General features: G+C 47.3%; 1 long non-coding RNA gene across 1 annotated transcript in view; it reads right to left on the reverse strand.

Annotated features, from left to right (window-relative positions):
• Positions 1 to 7,155, reverse strand: part of LOC112479126 — an 8,749-nt gene extending 1,594 nt beyond the window's left edge. Inside the window, exons 1-2 of the long non-coding RNA XR_003046055.1 lie at positions 7,077 to 7,155; positions 3,339 to 3,394 (exon numbers count right to left, since the gene is read on the reverse strand). This is a non-coding gene — a long non-coding RNA (uncharacterized LOC112479126). The remainder of the gene's footprint in view (positions 1 to 3,338; positions 3,395 to 7,076) is intronic.
• Between the last annotated feature and the right edge of the window lie 7,593 nt (positions 7,156 to 14,748).

Here is a 14,748-nt window from a genome sequence, read left to right on the forward strand (position 1 = left end):
TCCTGCCCCATAAATTAACTCCTTCTCAGGTTTCAAGTCCCAGAGAACCGTTTCCCAGCCCAGGCACCCTGCACCTCCCTTGTCACACTAGCAATTTCACATTTGTTTATGTGATGAATCGATCAATGTCTACCTAGTCTTGGATCAGTTTTCTGCAGCTGCTATAACAAATCGCCACAATCTTGGTGCCCTAAAACAACAAAAATTTATTTTCTCACAGTCTTGGAAGCCAAAAGTTCAAGATCAAGGTGTCGGCAGAGCTGGTTCCTCTCTGGGAAAGTATCCATGCTGTGAATTTCTCTCAGCTTCTGGTGGCTGCTGGCAGTCTTCGGCTTTCCTCAGCTTGTAGACACGTCACTCGGGTCTCTGCCTCTGCCTTTCCCTCTGTCTGTGTCTCCAATCTACCTCTCTTTTTTCTTGAAAGAACATCAGTCATTGGATTTAGGGCCCACCCTAAATCCAGGATGACCTCGCCTGGATTCCTTAACTTAATAATGTCTGTAAAGGTCCTATTTCCAAATGAGGTCGCATTCATAGCGGCCTGGGGTTAGGACATTGGTGTATCTTTTTTGGAGGGCCATTGTTCAAACCACTACAGTGCTCTTAACTTTAAACTCCATTAGGACAGAGATTATGTCAACCTTTTTTCACCAGTGTATTCTGGTACCTGCCACACCCTCACACACAGGACTGGCTAGGTAATTTGTGGACACCAGTGAAAAATGAAAATGCAGAGCCCTTTGTTCAAAAATTAAGACTTTTAAGATGGCAACAACCAAACATGGGGCCCTTCTGAGAGGTGACAATGACCTCAAGGCTGCACACCCGTGAACTTGGACCTATTGACTGAAGGATGAGTCCTAAAAACTATTTACCTCGAGAGTCACCCTTGGAGGTGACTGGTGAAACCCTCTCTAGCCCAAGACCCAGGTATGGAACCTGACGTTCTGTCCATTTTACAGATGGGGAACTGAGGCCTGAGAAGTCAAGAATGTGTGAGATCAGACATGGCCGAGCAGGGACCCACATCTCCTGTCACCCTCCCTCCCAACTGGCCTTCCCCCTGAACCTCTGGCAGAAGCAGCCCTCTCAACTCCACCCAGTCCTGTCCCTCTCGCAAGCTCGAAGACATTTCGGTGAGGGACCAGAAGAAAACCTACTGTGGGAACTTTGCCCACAATTTAAACAAATCACAGGCTTGGCCCGAGCATGTGTGTCAGACAGTGACATTTGCTAGGCCCTGACCCTGGGGCTGGCTGGGCAGCCTGCGACGGCTGGTCTTTCATCTCCACAGCCGCCCTGTGAGGAACGTGCTTCCTTTTCCCCATCTCACACATGGGAGAATCAATTCAGCATAAGTGCCCAGAGTCACTGCTGTTTGCACCCGGCTCCATGGGACTCCAAGATCTGAGGTCCACACCTTTCAGCTCCTAACCTCTCAACAATAATGCCAACACCTGTGGTATAACTCTACACCCCTGCGAGGAGGATACTGTCTTATAATCCCCCAGCTTTCAGACAAGAGAACTGAAGCCCAGAGCCGTGACCTGCCCAAGGTCACAGGGCCGGCAAAAAGCCAATTTGGAATTCAAACCCAAGCAATGAGCCTCCTCGCTGCTATGCTGGCCACTCGAGAGCTTCAGGTGGTACCACAAGCAAGGTCCAGGTCAGGGAGATGTTAAGGGAAGGTGCCACCCCAACCACAGGAGACAGAGTTCCCGTAGGTGCAGAGGGGATCTAGGAGTCAGCACCTGCCCCAGGGCGAGTCCCAGGCAGTGAGGAAGGCACAGAATTGGAAGCCACTTGGCCACGCTGATGCAGCTGGCACAGAACATGCTGTCTACACACCTGAGGCTTCCTCTCTCCCAGGGCCTCAGCTTGAAAAGTGGGGACAAGTGCAGCACACTCCTACAAGTATGTTATGAGGCCTGGATATTTTATAAAGCATCAGGCAAAAATCGGCTTTAAAAACTACCTGTGGGTACATGGGGGTAGGGGTCACACAGCCTGTCCTCTCTCTGCCCAGAGATAACCAACTTCAGCCCTAGCGAGCGGGGCTGACCCTTCTGGCTTGCTCAGTATCAAGGGGTTCCTGGGATGCAGGGCTTTTAGTGCTAAAACGGAACAGTCCCCCATCCACGGGAACATTTTGTCACCCTAGCTGTCAAAGCCACTGTCTAAGCAGAGTTCTCTCTGGGCTTTAAGTCTGTTGTGGGCTTGGAGCAGCTGGGGAGGGCTCAGCGGGGGGATGTGGAAGATGCTGGCCACTGCTGTCCCCGGGGAGATGACATGCTGCCTTCTCTTTGAAGTGGCCCCAGCTGCAAACATAATGTGGTCTTTTTGGCTAAAATCATCAGCTGAGAATTTCTTCTCCTCCTGGAAAGGGGCCAGTCTCCCATTTGAAGTCCTTTGGGGGTGGAACAAGAGCTGGTGTGTAGGAAGGCCCTGTGTTGGCGTCCTAGGGCTACTGTAGAAAGTATCACAAACCAGGGGCCTTAAAACAACAGGGATTTATTCTAACCCACGCCGAGGGCTGGAAGTCCAAACTCAAGGTGTTAGCAGGGCCGTGCTCCCCGCGAAGGCTCTAGGGAACATATCTTTTCTTGCCTCTTCCAGCTCTGAGTGTTTGCCAGCAATTCTTAGGTTCCTCAGCTTGTAGCACCACTCCAGTCTCTGCCTCTGTCATCCTATGGCACCTCTCCCCATGTGCATCTATGTCCAAACTTCCCTCTTCTTATAAGGGCACCAGTCATTAAATTTAGGGCCCACCCTAACCTAGCGTGACCTCATCTTAACTTGATTACATCTGCAAAAGACCCTATTTCCAAATAAGGTTTGGGGTAGACATGAATTTTGGGGAGACACTATCCAGCTCAGTGGAGTCCCCTCGCCCCAATCTACTTGCACCACGCCTGAGGCAGGGGCAGGGTCCTGAATGCGGAAACTCCCTCACCCACTCGCCACCTGTCCACCCCCAGGCCCGTGCTGGGTGAGGGCGGGTGAACCTGGGCAGGAGAAAGAAGAGCAGTGGGTGGAGGCTCGCCAGTGGCGGGGGCAGGAGCCAACGGGGAGGGATGGTGCAGTGACACTTGATACCCCAGTGCTACCAGTGTCTTGCCCGCCTCTTCCTGACAACAGGGCCTGAATTTTCCTTTACAGACTCGCCCCGCACCCACTCTTGGTTCACAGGATTTGGGTAGAAATGACACCATCGCTAACTCAGGGTGGCCTGGCCAATCAAAGCAATGCATCCTACTTGACACAGGGATTGGTTCAGGACTGGATAACGACCCAGTCGGCGCCAGAAAGACTCAACCTGGGCTTCTACAGCAACTTACCCTCGGGAAGCTGAGAACTTGAGCAGCCAGCCGTCTTGCCACAGTAAGGAGGGAACCTGCATTGAATGAAACCAACACAGAGAAAACTAGATTCGAGAGACACAGGGAGGGATTCCTGACACCACACATAAGTACCTGGATCCAGCGATTCCTGAAGCCACATCTATGCCTGCACTTTTTTCATGGGTCAGTCAGCACTCTCTGTTCTTAAGCTACTTGGAGTTTCCGTCAGGGACGAGTGAAAGAGAACTGACACATGGCATGAAAGGGCATTGGGCCTCAGTCCCAGAATGTAAACTGAGGTTCAGTATGGTTGGGCAACTTTCCCAAGGTCATTTTTCTGACTTTGTTGCAGGCACTGGGCTAGACAAGTTTGTTCCCTGTTTAGTGGAAGACAAGGAACAATTATAGTGTCAAGGGACAAGGCCAGTCCCTGTGCATAGCCAGGGACAAGGCATTTCAGTCCCTGTGCATAGCCAGAAAGGTGAGATCAAGAAGAGAAACTCAAGGATGCTGGAGGGAAGGATTTTGGGGTGAGGAAAGATAGAAATGGACATGCTAAAGGGAGGTCTGGGAATAATCCCCCAAGACTGGGAAGGGGCCTGGGGCTTGGCAGAGCCTCCTACTATGGGGAAAGGCCCTGGTCCCTAAGCCTGGCCCACAAGCAGTGGAGCCGCTGCCTGCAAAGGCTCCTGGTGCTTAAAGCCAGAGCCCAGTCCCAGTGTGGAGTCAAGACAGGAGGGCCCTTCCACGCATGCTCTTACCCCACGTGCCCCCGAGACTTTCCCCCAAATCCGAGGAGTAAGGGTAGAGAGGCCAGTATGGAACACATTCCATTTGATTTCAATGTCATTTTGCCCACATTATCCAAAGCTGTCTATATATTCAATGCAATACCTATCACAATTCCAATGGCATCTTTCACAGAAATAGAAAAAACAATCCTAAAATTTGTATGGAACCACAAAAGACCTTCAAATAAGCCAAAGCCATCCTGAGAAAGAATAACAAAGCTAGAAGCATACCACTTCCTGATTTCAAACTATACTACGAAGCTACAGTAATCGAAACTAAAGTTCTGGCGAAAAGAGACACATAGACCAATAGAACAGAATTGAGGGCCAAGAAACAAACACTCTCATATACAGTCAATTAATATTTGACAAGAATACTCAATGGGGAAAAGATAATTCTTCAATAAATGGCACGGGGAAAACTAGATAATTGCATGCAAAAGAATGAAATTGTACCCCTATCTTATACCACTCACAAAAATTAACTCAAAATGGATTAAAGATTTAAACATAAGAACTGAAACCATAAAAACTCCTAAAGAAAACATAAGGGAAAAGCTCCATGATATTGGTCTTGGAGACAATTTTTTGGCTATGACACCAAAAGCAGCAAGCAAAATAATAAGTGGGACTACATCGAATTAAAAAGCTTCTGCACAGCAATAGAGGTGATAGGATGAAAAGACAGCCTATGGAATGGAAGAAAATATCTGCAAATGATACATCTGCTAAGGGATTAATATCAAAAATATATAGGGAACTCATACAACTCCGTAAAAAAAATTTCAATTAAAAAATAGGAATTGAATAGACATTTTTCCAAAGAAAACATACAAATGGTTAATAGGTACATGAAAAGGTGTTCGGCATCACTAATCATCAGAGAAATACGAATCAAAACCACAATGAGACATCACCTCACACCTGTTTGAGTGGCTGTCATCAAAAAGACGAGACAAGTATGGCAAGATGTGGAGAAAAGGGAATCCTGTGCACTGGTGGTGGGAGTGTAAATGGGTACAGCCACTATGGAAACAGTATGGAGGTTCCTCGAACACTTAAAAATAGATCTACCACATGATCCAGTTCTGGGTGTATAGCCAAAGGAAATGAAAACACAGTCTCGAAGAGCTATCTTCACCGCCATGTTTATTGCAGCATTATTTTCAATAGCCAAGATATAGAAACAGCCTAAGTGCTCGCTGATGGAGGAATGGATAAAGAAGATTTGGTATACACAAATATATATATATATAATGAAATATTATTCAGCCATGAGAAAGAAGGAAATCCTGTCATTTGGAACAACATGAATAAAACGAGGGCATTAGGCTCAGTGAAATAGGTCAGACGGAGAAAGATAATACTGTATGATATTATTTATATGTGGAATCTAAAAAAAGCTGAACTCACAGAAACAGACAGTGGTGGTTGCCAGGGGCCAGGGGTGGGGGAAATGGGGAGATGTTGGTCCAGTTATAAGATGAGTAAGTTCTTGGGATTTAATGTGCAGCATGGTGATTGTAGACAATAATATTGTATTATATACAGTATTACTGCCTTATCCATGGGGGATATGTTCCAAGACCCCCAATGGATACCTGAAACCATACTGCCGAACCCTATCCTATGTTTTTTCATATACATACACACCTTTTCACTTAAAGGAAGCACTTTATGGCTTCTCTTTGGCATATCTGAACTGCCAGCATCACTACTTTGCACTCTGGGGCCATTATTGAGTAAAATAAGGGCTCCTTGAACACGAGCACCACGATACTGACAGTAGATCTGCTAATTGAGCCGGCTACTAAGTGACTAACAGGCGGGGAGCGCCTACAAAGAGATGATTCACATCCCGAAATGGATGGAGCGGGATGGTGAGAGATTTCATCATGCTACTCAGAACGGCACGAAACTTAAAACTTGTAAATGGTTATTTCTGGAATTTTCCATTTAATATTTCTGGACTGAAGTTGACCACGGGTAACTGAAACCCAGGAACGTGAAACCACAGATAAGGACCACTGTACAATACTTAAAAGTTGCTAAGAAAGTAGATCTTAAATCCTCTCACCACAAAAAAAAAAAAAAAAAAAAAATGGGAATGATGTGGCGCACTGCAGGTGTTAACTAACACATGGTAATCGTTTTGCAATACATAAGGATATTACATCAATGCATCATATATCTTAGGTTTACATAATGTTATATGTCAATTATAATTTGATAAAACTGGAAAAAATTTTAAGTAAAAACATTTTTTAAAGGATTGTAACATTTTAAAAAACCCACGTTGGTAGAGTGAAACTCATTTGTGTAACTAACGCTGGGGGATCTCACCAGGAAGCCTGCTGGCTACTCCCCGCCCAGCCTCTGGACCCTCCCATCTGCCTGTTCTCAGCCAGGAGCCAGCTATTAAACCCACGACAAGCACTTAGAACCATCCCTGGCTCACAGAACGACTTCATAACTGCCTGTTCTTATTATCGCTGTTGTGATCCCATCTAGCGCTTTACAAGCTTCAGGTGGGAAGTCCTAGTTTAGAAAGATACCAGCAGGTCCTCCTAGGACGAAAAATCTCCTAGAGTGCTGAGCAAGCAACAGGAAAAAAATCAAGTTTCCTTCCAAATGTTTGAGGAGAAAAATGTAAAGATGTATTGGTGAGTCCCAGAAATGTTCCATCACTAACATCCCTCCTTGGGCCACTGACTTGATGACCAAGGAGCCTCCTTTTGTCATTACTCACTTCCTGTATGTCGTTGCTCTTAGTAACCACGTCCAGTAGCTACCCATTTCCTCCCACTGTCCCCCAGCTGGTGCCTTTCCTTAGAAAATCTCTTCAGAGCCTGGGTTTTCCCTGTGGCTTCACACAGTGAGTCCTGTGATGCCCCTACCCCTGACCTCCCAACAAACGAGGGTGAATCACCATGTTTTCCCTTACCTGGATGCACCTGTCCAGCCCAAGACAGCCATCCACCCAAAGCTCAGCTACCTTCCAGCTGAGGCTGACTCTCGTATTCTGAAAACAGAGAGAGGAGAATATGCATGGTTCACTGCAAGCACATGACCATCTGTCTTGCAAGTGCCAGGGAGTTGCCCCCAGCTAAATACTGATGCCAGGGTCACAAAAACCCACCAGCAATGTTTCCTGTGGATGACACTATCTGAAAGAAGCCAGTTGTTAGTAAACGGCCAAATCACAGCGTCTTGTGAGCATATCAAATTCCTAATAGAGAATATAATGGCAGAGCATGGTGTCAAGATAAACAGTCACCCAAGGACCAGTTCATAATTGTTGATTAGCTAAATGGTTCTCGAGTACTCATCGTGAAGACTTAAGCTGGACACACAACCAGCTGCCAACTGCTTAATAAATGTTTCTACTCCTTATCAGAACAAAAGTATTAATTTCCTCCTTAAGACTCTTCTCACACCCAAAGCCTCTGGTGCCCACACACTCACACAGTGCATTCTGCTCAGTCTGCTCTGCCTTCCGAAAAGAGAAGGTGTTCAAACTCTCTGTGCATCATTTCGCTGCAACAACTTTCTAAATCAGAGTGCTCAGCCTCTTCATGCGTTAGCCCTCCAGTTCACACTGCACTGTTCAAGTTCCGTGCTCACAGGCACACCAGCTACCGGTCTCTGCTCATGCAGCTTTCACACTGGCAGTGATCCTCTGCATTTTACAGGCAGGACCCTGACAAGCTTCTCCAACTTCATGCTGAACGTGTATCAGAGTCAATTTTTAAAATTGATAAAAGCATGTTAACACAAGTGTTAAGTAAGAATAATATGCCACGTATGCACCTATTTCCTCTTATTCTCACTAATTTTAAATAAATCGCTTTTATGAAATTCAAAGGACTGGTAAAGAAGATTTTTAATGATGCAGTTGAGCCTTCTGTGAATATTTTATTAAGTTCTCATATATCCTAGTTTGCTAATAAAAACAAGGAGCAAGAACACTGGCACCTTGTATCGTCCCTCATTGTCGAAGGAGATTAAGGGGGAAAAATAAGTCTTAGGACTTATCGTTAATTTTTTTTTTTCTCTCCCTAGAACATTTGTTTTCACTGAAATGCCCTGGTCTCACTCATTCTAAAAAAGTGAGATTTCATTATATGTGAAATGATTCGGGAGTCCACATTCTTCCAGGGTGACAAAATCCCTACATCCTGGGGGAAGGGTGCTGATACAAGAAGGGGAGTACTCAATTCTTGCCTTGGTTAGGTGCACGCATTACATTACCGTGGGACCCAGGGGAACGCTCTCTAGGTTTTTCTCCCAGTTACACCCACGAGGGACAGGCTCTTGGGGCACTCCAAGGACTTCGGTTCTCTTTAGACAGACAAAAGAAAAGGTGTCCAAAAGCCTAAAAGAAAACCAGAAGGAAATATGATGCTCATTCACTCAAAAAGCACCTCGTGTCCCATAAACCTGACCTCGACTTCTCTCAGGGAGAGAAAATTGGGTTGAACGAATGCAATTGTTTAAATAAGGAACTCTATAAATGCTCCAGATCCTGGCTTCAGCACTAGCAGTGTGGGAGGGAGGTAGAGCAGAGCACCAGGGTGTCTCTCCAGAGGAGGTCCAGCTCCTACCTCTGCCTTGAGGCTGGATAACCTTGAGCAAGTGTCTGGTTCACATCGTAAAGGGAGGACTGGATTAGAGGGGCTCTAAGCCCCTTTCCTGCTAAATCTTACCACTCTGTGAGCCTACCAGCTGGCCTGGGGATCTTTGGTTTTGCAGGCGTTTCACTTTACTGGTTGGATTTGTGGGGAGAGGGTCTTGAACTATAAAAGGGAAGAAGGAAGATGAGGAAAATCACGTGTTAGACACAGCACAGCTGTGTTTCCTAGAAGGACTTGGTGAGAAGCCTGGGAAGTAGACTCTAGATGGTGGCCCTTCACTAACCACCTCTCCTTTGGCACTTTCTGGGTGCTGGCAGACTGTAGGTGGGCACTTAATAGCCTTACCTTGTTTCATCTTCACAACAGCCCTGAGAGGCAGGTGCAGGTAGGTGGTAGCGACTATTGGTTGCCTCCCAATATCCACCCCGCCCTTCCTTCTTACTAATGGAACTCTGGGAATGTGTCTGCCTGGAAAATTGCTATATTACTTATTGCTGTGTAACAAATAAACTCAAAACTTAGCAGCTGAAAACGACAAATGTTATTACCTCACAGTTTCTGTGGATCAGTTTTGTGGGCCTTCTGGATCACATCTCTCAAGAAACTGCAGTCAAAATGTTCACCAGAGCTGCAGTCATCTGAAGGTTTTACTGGGGGAGGATATTCTTCCAAGTTCATGAGGCTGTTGGACTGAGGGCCTCGGGTCCTCACTAGCTGTTGGCCAGAGACATCAATTCCTTGCCATGTGGGCCCCTCCATATGGTGGCTCACAACATGGCAGCTGACTTTCCTCAGAGATGGTGGTGCCCAAGAAAGAAGCCACCATCTCTTTAACTTAATCTCAGAAGTGACATCCTATCACTTTTGCTGTATTCCATTGGTTAGAAGAAAGTTATTAGGTCCAGCCCACACTCAAGGGGAGGGAATTACACAAGGGAGTGAATAACAGAAGGAAGAGATTAGAGATTATCTACCACAAGTACCTTTCCCAGGCTCCCTTGCAGCTAGACATGGCCATGTGACTAAAATCTTGCCAATGAAATACAAGTAGAAGTTTTGTGGTGGGCTTCTGAGAAGACTCCTAAAAAGGTATGTCAGAATGATGTATTTTCTCTTCTTTGAAGTCTAGAACATATTGGCTGGAGCTCCAGCAGCCACCTTGGACCATGAGGTGACCTTTGGAATGGAAGATAACATAGGAAGACTGAAGAAGCCTGGGTCTGTGATGATTTCACATATTCATTTTACCAGCCTGACTGCCTGCCTTGGGAGTTCTTTATATGAGTGCTTTAAGTCACCATTCAGAGCTCTGTCACTCACGGCTGAATCCAGCCTTAAACACTGCAGTATTATTATCCCTGCTGTATAGAGCAGAAAACTGAAGTTTGTAGATACATAGAATTTATCCAAGGTCAAAAGCAAGTAAGTGGTTGAGGATGGGCTTGACTTGCAATTTGTTTTGTTAAAAATATAACCTTCTTCCAAGGCTTCTAGAGAGATCTGTGGGGGTGGGGAATCATCTGAGTTCCTGCCCCGTCTTCTAGACAATCTTCACCATGTGAAGTCAGACAGGAGACAAGAGTGGTATGTGATAGTAGGCTGGCAAAACAGTCCCTTTACCAGGGCAGGGAGCAAAGATTGCTGTTTTATTCATCATGTTCCCTGTCCTTCCTGTGGGAACACTGAGCGAAGAACACTGTGGACTGGGCAACTGTTGACTTGGGAAACGTTCCCAATTTCAGAATAAGTGATAGGGAAGGACAGGCTGAAAGAGCGAAAGGTCTGGATGACAGATGGTGTGTTTGAAGGCAGGCTGCCCCAGGCTATGGGCAGTGTTTAGTAATGTCCTCTTGGAGCAGGGACAGAAAAATGGTCCAAGGCACAAGGCCACCTCCTTCTAGAGAAGATCCTAGTCAGACCCCCACTAGAGTTGAACGGAAGGCTCTGGCTGAAATGGGTCATCCCCTAACCAGGGAACTCCATTTCAAATCCCAGGACCTGGCAGAGAAACTGGACTTCCCCTGGTGGCAGAACGGTGCTCGTCCACTGAATGTCTGTGCAGCCTTTTCGTGTGTAAGGGCTTCTTTCTTTCACTCCTCTGACACACAGCAGTGCCTTCAGTCTGAACATTAAACTCATTAAAGAACCCACCCGGATGAGTGGAGAAGGATTCGTTACCAGCCTATCAGTGAGTAGTAGGATGACGAGTGCTTCTCAAGGGTCAGAAAAGACTTAACCTAAACATTTGGTTTACTTTTCGTACTAGTCTACACTTACTCTGCATTAGCCTGTCTTTTCACAAACTGCAGGGCCTTTTCTGTATCCAAATATCCTCTATAATAGTCAGGGCTTTTGTGGTGGCAAGTGGCAGGAATGGAACTCAAACTACAATAAGCAACAGGAGATGGTTTACTGATTTACCTCACTCGAAAGGAAGGAGTGGATCTAGTGTTGGCACAATCAATCTAGGCCCTAAATGCTGCCACCCACATGCTCACAGACTGAGTTTTCCTTCTCTTCTGTTGCAAGTGGGTTCTCAATGTGCACGGGAAGCAGGCTGCCAGCAACCCCAGAACAGGTTCTTCCAGCACTGCGAATCTTCCCTGCCATGCCCCCTGCCCAAGAAGTGACTGGCTCATCCCATAGAGAGGGGGCACTCTGATTGGCTGGGCCTGGGTCATATGGCTACGAGGGTGAGGTACTGTGAAAGGTAGGCCCTACCGGAATTACATGACTGGAGAAGTTAGGCTCAAAGAAATGGGGTGCTTCCAGAAAATAACCCATTTCCACTTCAGTCCAACATTGCAAATATGTGGATAAAGGTTTTCCTGCATTTGCTTGCAAAACCAAGTGCCCTACCAAATCCAGATGGGTCTGTCAACATGCTGCCACTCTCTGAAATCTGGTATGGGGCTCCTTCCCCTTCATCACCCTCTGCCCCACTTTCTGTCTACCTGACAATCGCCCCTCATTCTCCTACCTGCTTCTGTTTGCACTAGGATCTTAACCACCAGCTACAAAGTTTCTGGAACAGAATCTGCTATTCTCCCTCCAGAAGTACCTGACCAAGGGTGGACTTTATTGAAGAGAGGGAATTCCCACCTCGTCCTTTCCTAAGCCCTCTGACAGCTACCCTCCAGCCCTCTGAAGACCGAAGAGCTGCTGATAAGCCAGGCTGTCAATCTCAGATGACATCTGACCTTTCAACTCCAACAGGCTGAGTGGCAGCTGAGCGCAAAGCCACAGCTGGATGTTGACAGCTCTTGGCTGCAAAGAGGAAAAGGGAGAGAAGTGCAGACCCCGCCCATCTTTTGGGGGCAGAAGGGACAAGCAGATCTGATTTGCGCAATGTACCCCAGTGCTAGCTGAAGAGAATTCATTTATGGTTTTTACCCCATACTGCTTGGGCCATAAAATAAAGCACCCCTTTCCAAGGAGCACAACTTCCTATTGATGACCCTGCCCATTTGTGTCTGGTCACAGCAATCTTAGCATGGCCAGGAGTCCAGGGGCAGAAAAATGTGGTGGAGTTACAAGGCACCATCCAGGGAACCTTCAGGCTTGGCTCCACCATGGTGTCAGGAAGCTGGTCAACATCTACAGCGAGCTGCTGCTGCTCTGTTACTGATGCAGAGATCTGGGCAGGCAGCGCTCTTCAGAGTGGAAGTTTGTGGCCAAATGAGTGCCCTGAATGCAGGTGGCAGTGGCACGCCTCCGGAGTTAGGACAGACCTCAGGAGTCGCTCTCATTTCCTTCTTTTACAGGCGCATCTTAACTCCGCATTGGGCTGTCGGCCTACTGTTTTAAAGGAGGGTCTCCAGCTCACCTTTCTTCGGGGTCCTATTTGATCACTGTCCAGGTCTAAATTTTCTGTGTAGCCACATTCCCTCTTGTTGCACGTCGTACCCTATTTTCCTAGTTACCTCACCCGTTTGGAGGCAAAGGAGAGAATGAACACAGTAAAGGAAAGCTGGTCCTGGCAGACACAGGGATGAATTGTAGGCTCATTTTGTTTCCAGGATCTATTTGAAACCTTCTTTTGCCATTTCTACTGGCCCCATTTATGACCGTAAAGTCATGGCTAGACTCGAGTCCATTTTAGAATGTTTAGCTTTCTTTCTCTCTCTCTCTGGTGCTGGGGTCCAGAGGGAAGCAGAAGCGAGGTGCAGAGCCTTTTAAAGTCTCAGCTCAAACTCTCCCTCTGCGGTGGGACATTTGCTTCCAGAACCGAGCTGTTTCTCAGCACATCAGTCTATTTTTGCAGGAGAGCTGGCTGCCCCACGCCAAGGTTCCTTACCACAAATAGAACTTCTGGAAGGGCCCACTGGTTTCCTCCGGGCTTTCAGACACCTCTTCTCATTTCACTTGGCTTCCCTTCCCCGGCCTCAAAAGGGAACATTTGGAGCCCCTTCTGTTCTGCTGTGTCTGCAGGCCCCTCCAAGGTTCTCCAGGGGATTCCTTCGGGGTGGCAGTAAGCCTGGCCTGACTTCAGCTCCGGCCTCTGGCACGCCCCGCTGTCGTCCCCGGAAGCTGAGCTGCAAAGCCCCAGGGGTAGCCAGAGAGCCAGTGTGCATCACAAACTGTAGGCTCAGCCCTGAGTGAGATGGTAAAGGAGACAAACCACCAGTGCCCACACTCAGTGTCCCTGTTCCCTCAGACCCCCGGCCTCTCCGAGTGCCTCTGGCCCCCACCTGTCATTTAAGACAGGATTTGAGAACTCATCTTATAAACTGTCATGGGCAAGTGACATACAAATGAGACATTTACCTCCCAGGGGAGGCCCGGAGTTGAAACTAAAAGCAATCCCTGTGAGTCGAACTGAAATGAGCAGAGGAAAATAAGACATCATCTCACTAACCTGTCAACCAGGTAAGAGGTAGCTGTGCCCAAGATTGCCTTTGGTTCATCAGAGTCCGAAGTTAGAAGAAGCAGGGGAAAGCCACTTTCTCGAAGCACTTAAGACAGAGCTTCAGAAGATTCCAGAACAATAACAAGTCTAGTTATTCCAGAAAGAGTCCCACTTATGTGAGTATCTCAACTCCTTGTCTCAGGCGGCATGGCCTTCGAAGCTCAGTCTCTGGCAGATAGACTGAGTTCAAATTTCAGGTCTGCCACTTACTAGCTCTGTGAACTTAGGATGTTTCTAAACTGCTCTAAGCTTTCCTTTCCCCTCCCAAAGGAACAAAGGGAAATATAATAATGTGCCTGGCACATAATAAACCTCAAAGTCCAAATAACATGTGTCTACAGGAGATAGACCCTTAACATGAAAGAGTGACATTTTCCACATGGTCCCAATTATCCAAACAAAATTAGATATGAACAAGCTAAGAGGTGCTGACTCCCAACGTGAACTAGAGGTGGATGTGACCTTGCCCTTGGATTTGCTCCCAGTCACCCCGGCTTTGGTTTGTAAACAAGTGCGTGCATTTCCCTTGCAGTCGAGGCAGCTTTCCCAAGACTAGCAGCTCCCAGACCTGAGCGGGCATGGCTGGTTTCCAGGCTGCTGGCCCCACCCCTGGAGCTTCTGACTCAGTAGGACCGGGGTGAGGCCCAAGAATTTCCATTTCTAACAAGTTCTTAGGTGATGCTGCTACTGCTTCTGCTGGGAACAAGGAGTGTCAAAGGCCTAGGCGTGTCTTTCCCCGGCTCTGGTCCTTGCGGCCTCCTCTGAGAGTGAAATGATTAGCTGGCTCCCGAGGCAGGTGTTTTGGATGCTGCTACTAAGGATTTGCAGTTCTCTGGCAGGAGCGTGAACTGGAAAGCAGTTTGGCCATACAGATCGAGAGCCTTTGAAGAGTCCTGCTCTCTGGTGCCGTGACCACTCTTCTGGGAAGCCGTCCTTTAAGACATAGTCTAAGATGGGGACGAAGACTGACATTGGCCTGGGGTCTGTGTTTAACTATCCCTAGGGCCGTGGACGGGTGAGAACGCAAAGAGAGGAAATACGGTCCCAACCCAGTGCACTGACTCCTGACGATC

This window comes from Pteropus alecto, unplaced genomic scaffold, assembly GCF_000325575.1.
Source record: "Pteropus alecto unplaced genomic scaffold, ASM32557v1 scaffold34, whole genome shotgun sequence".
NCBI classification, from domain to species: domain Eukaryota; kingdom Metazoa; phylum Chordata; class Mammalia; order Chiroptera; family Pteropodidae; genus Pteropus; species Pteropus alecto.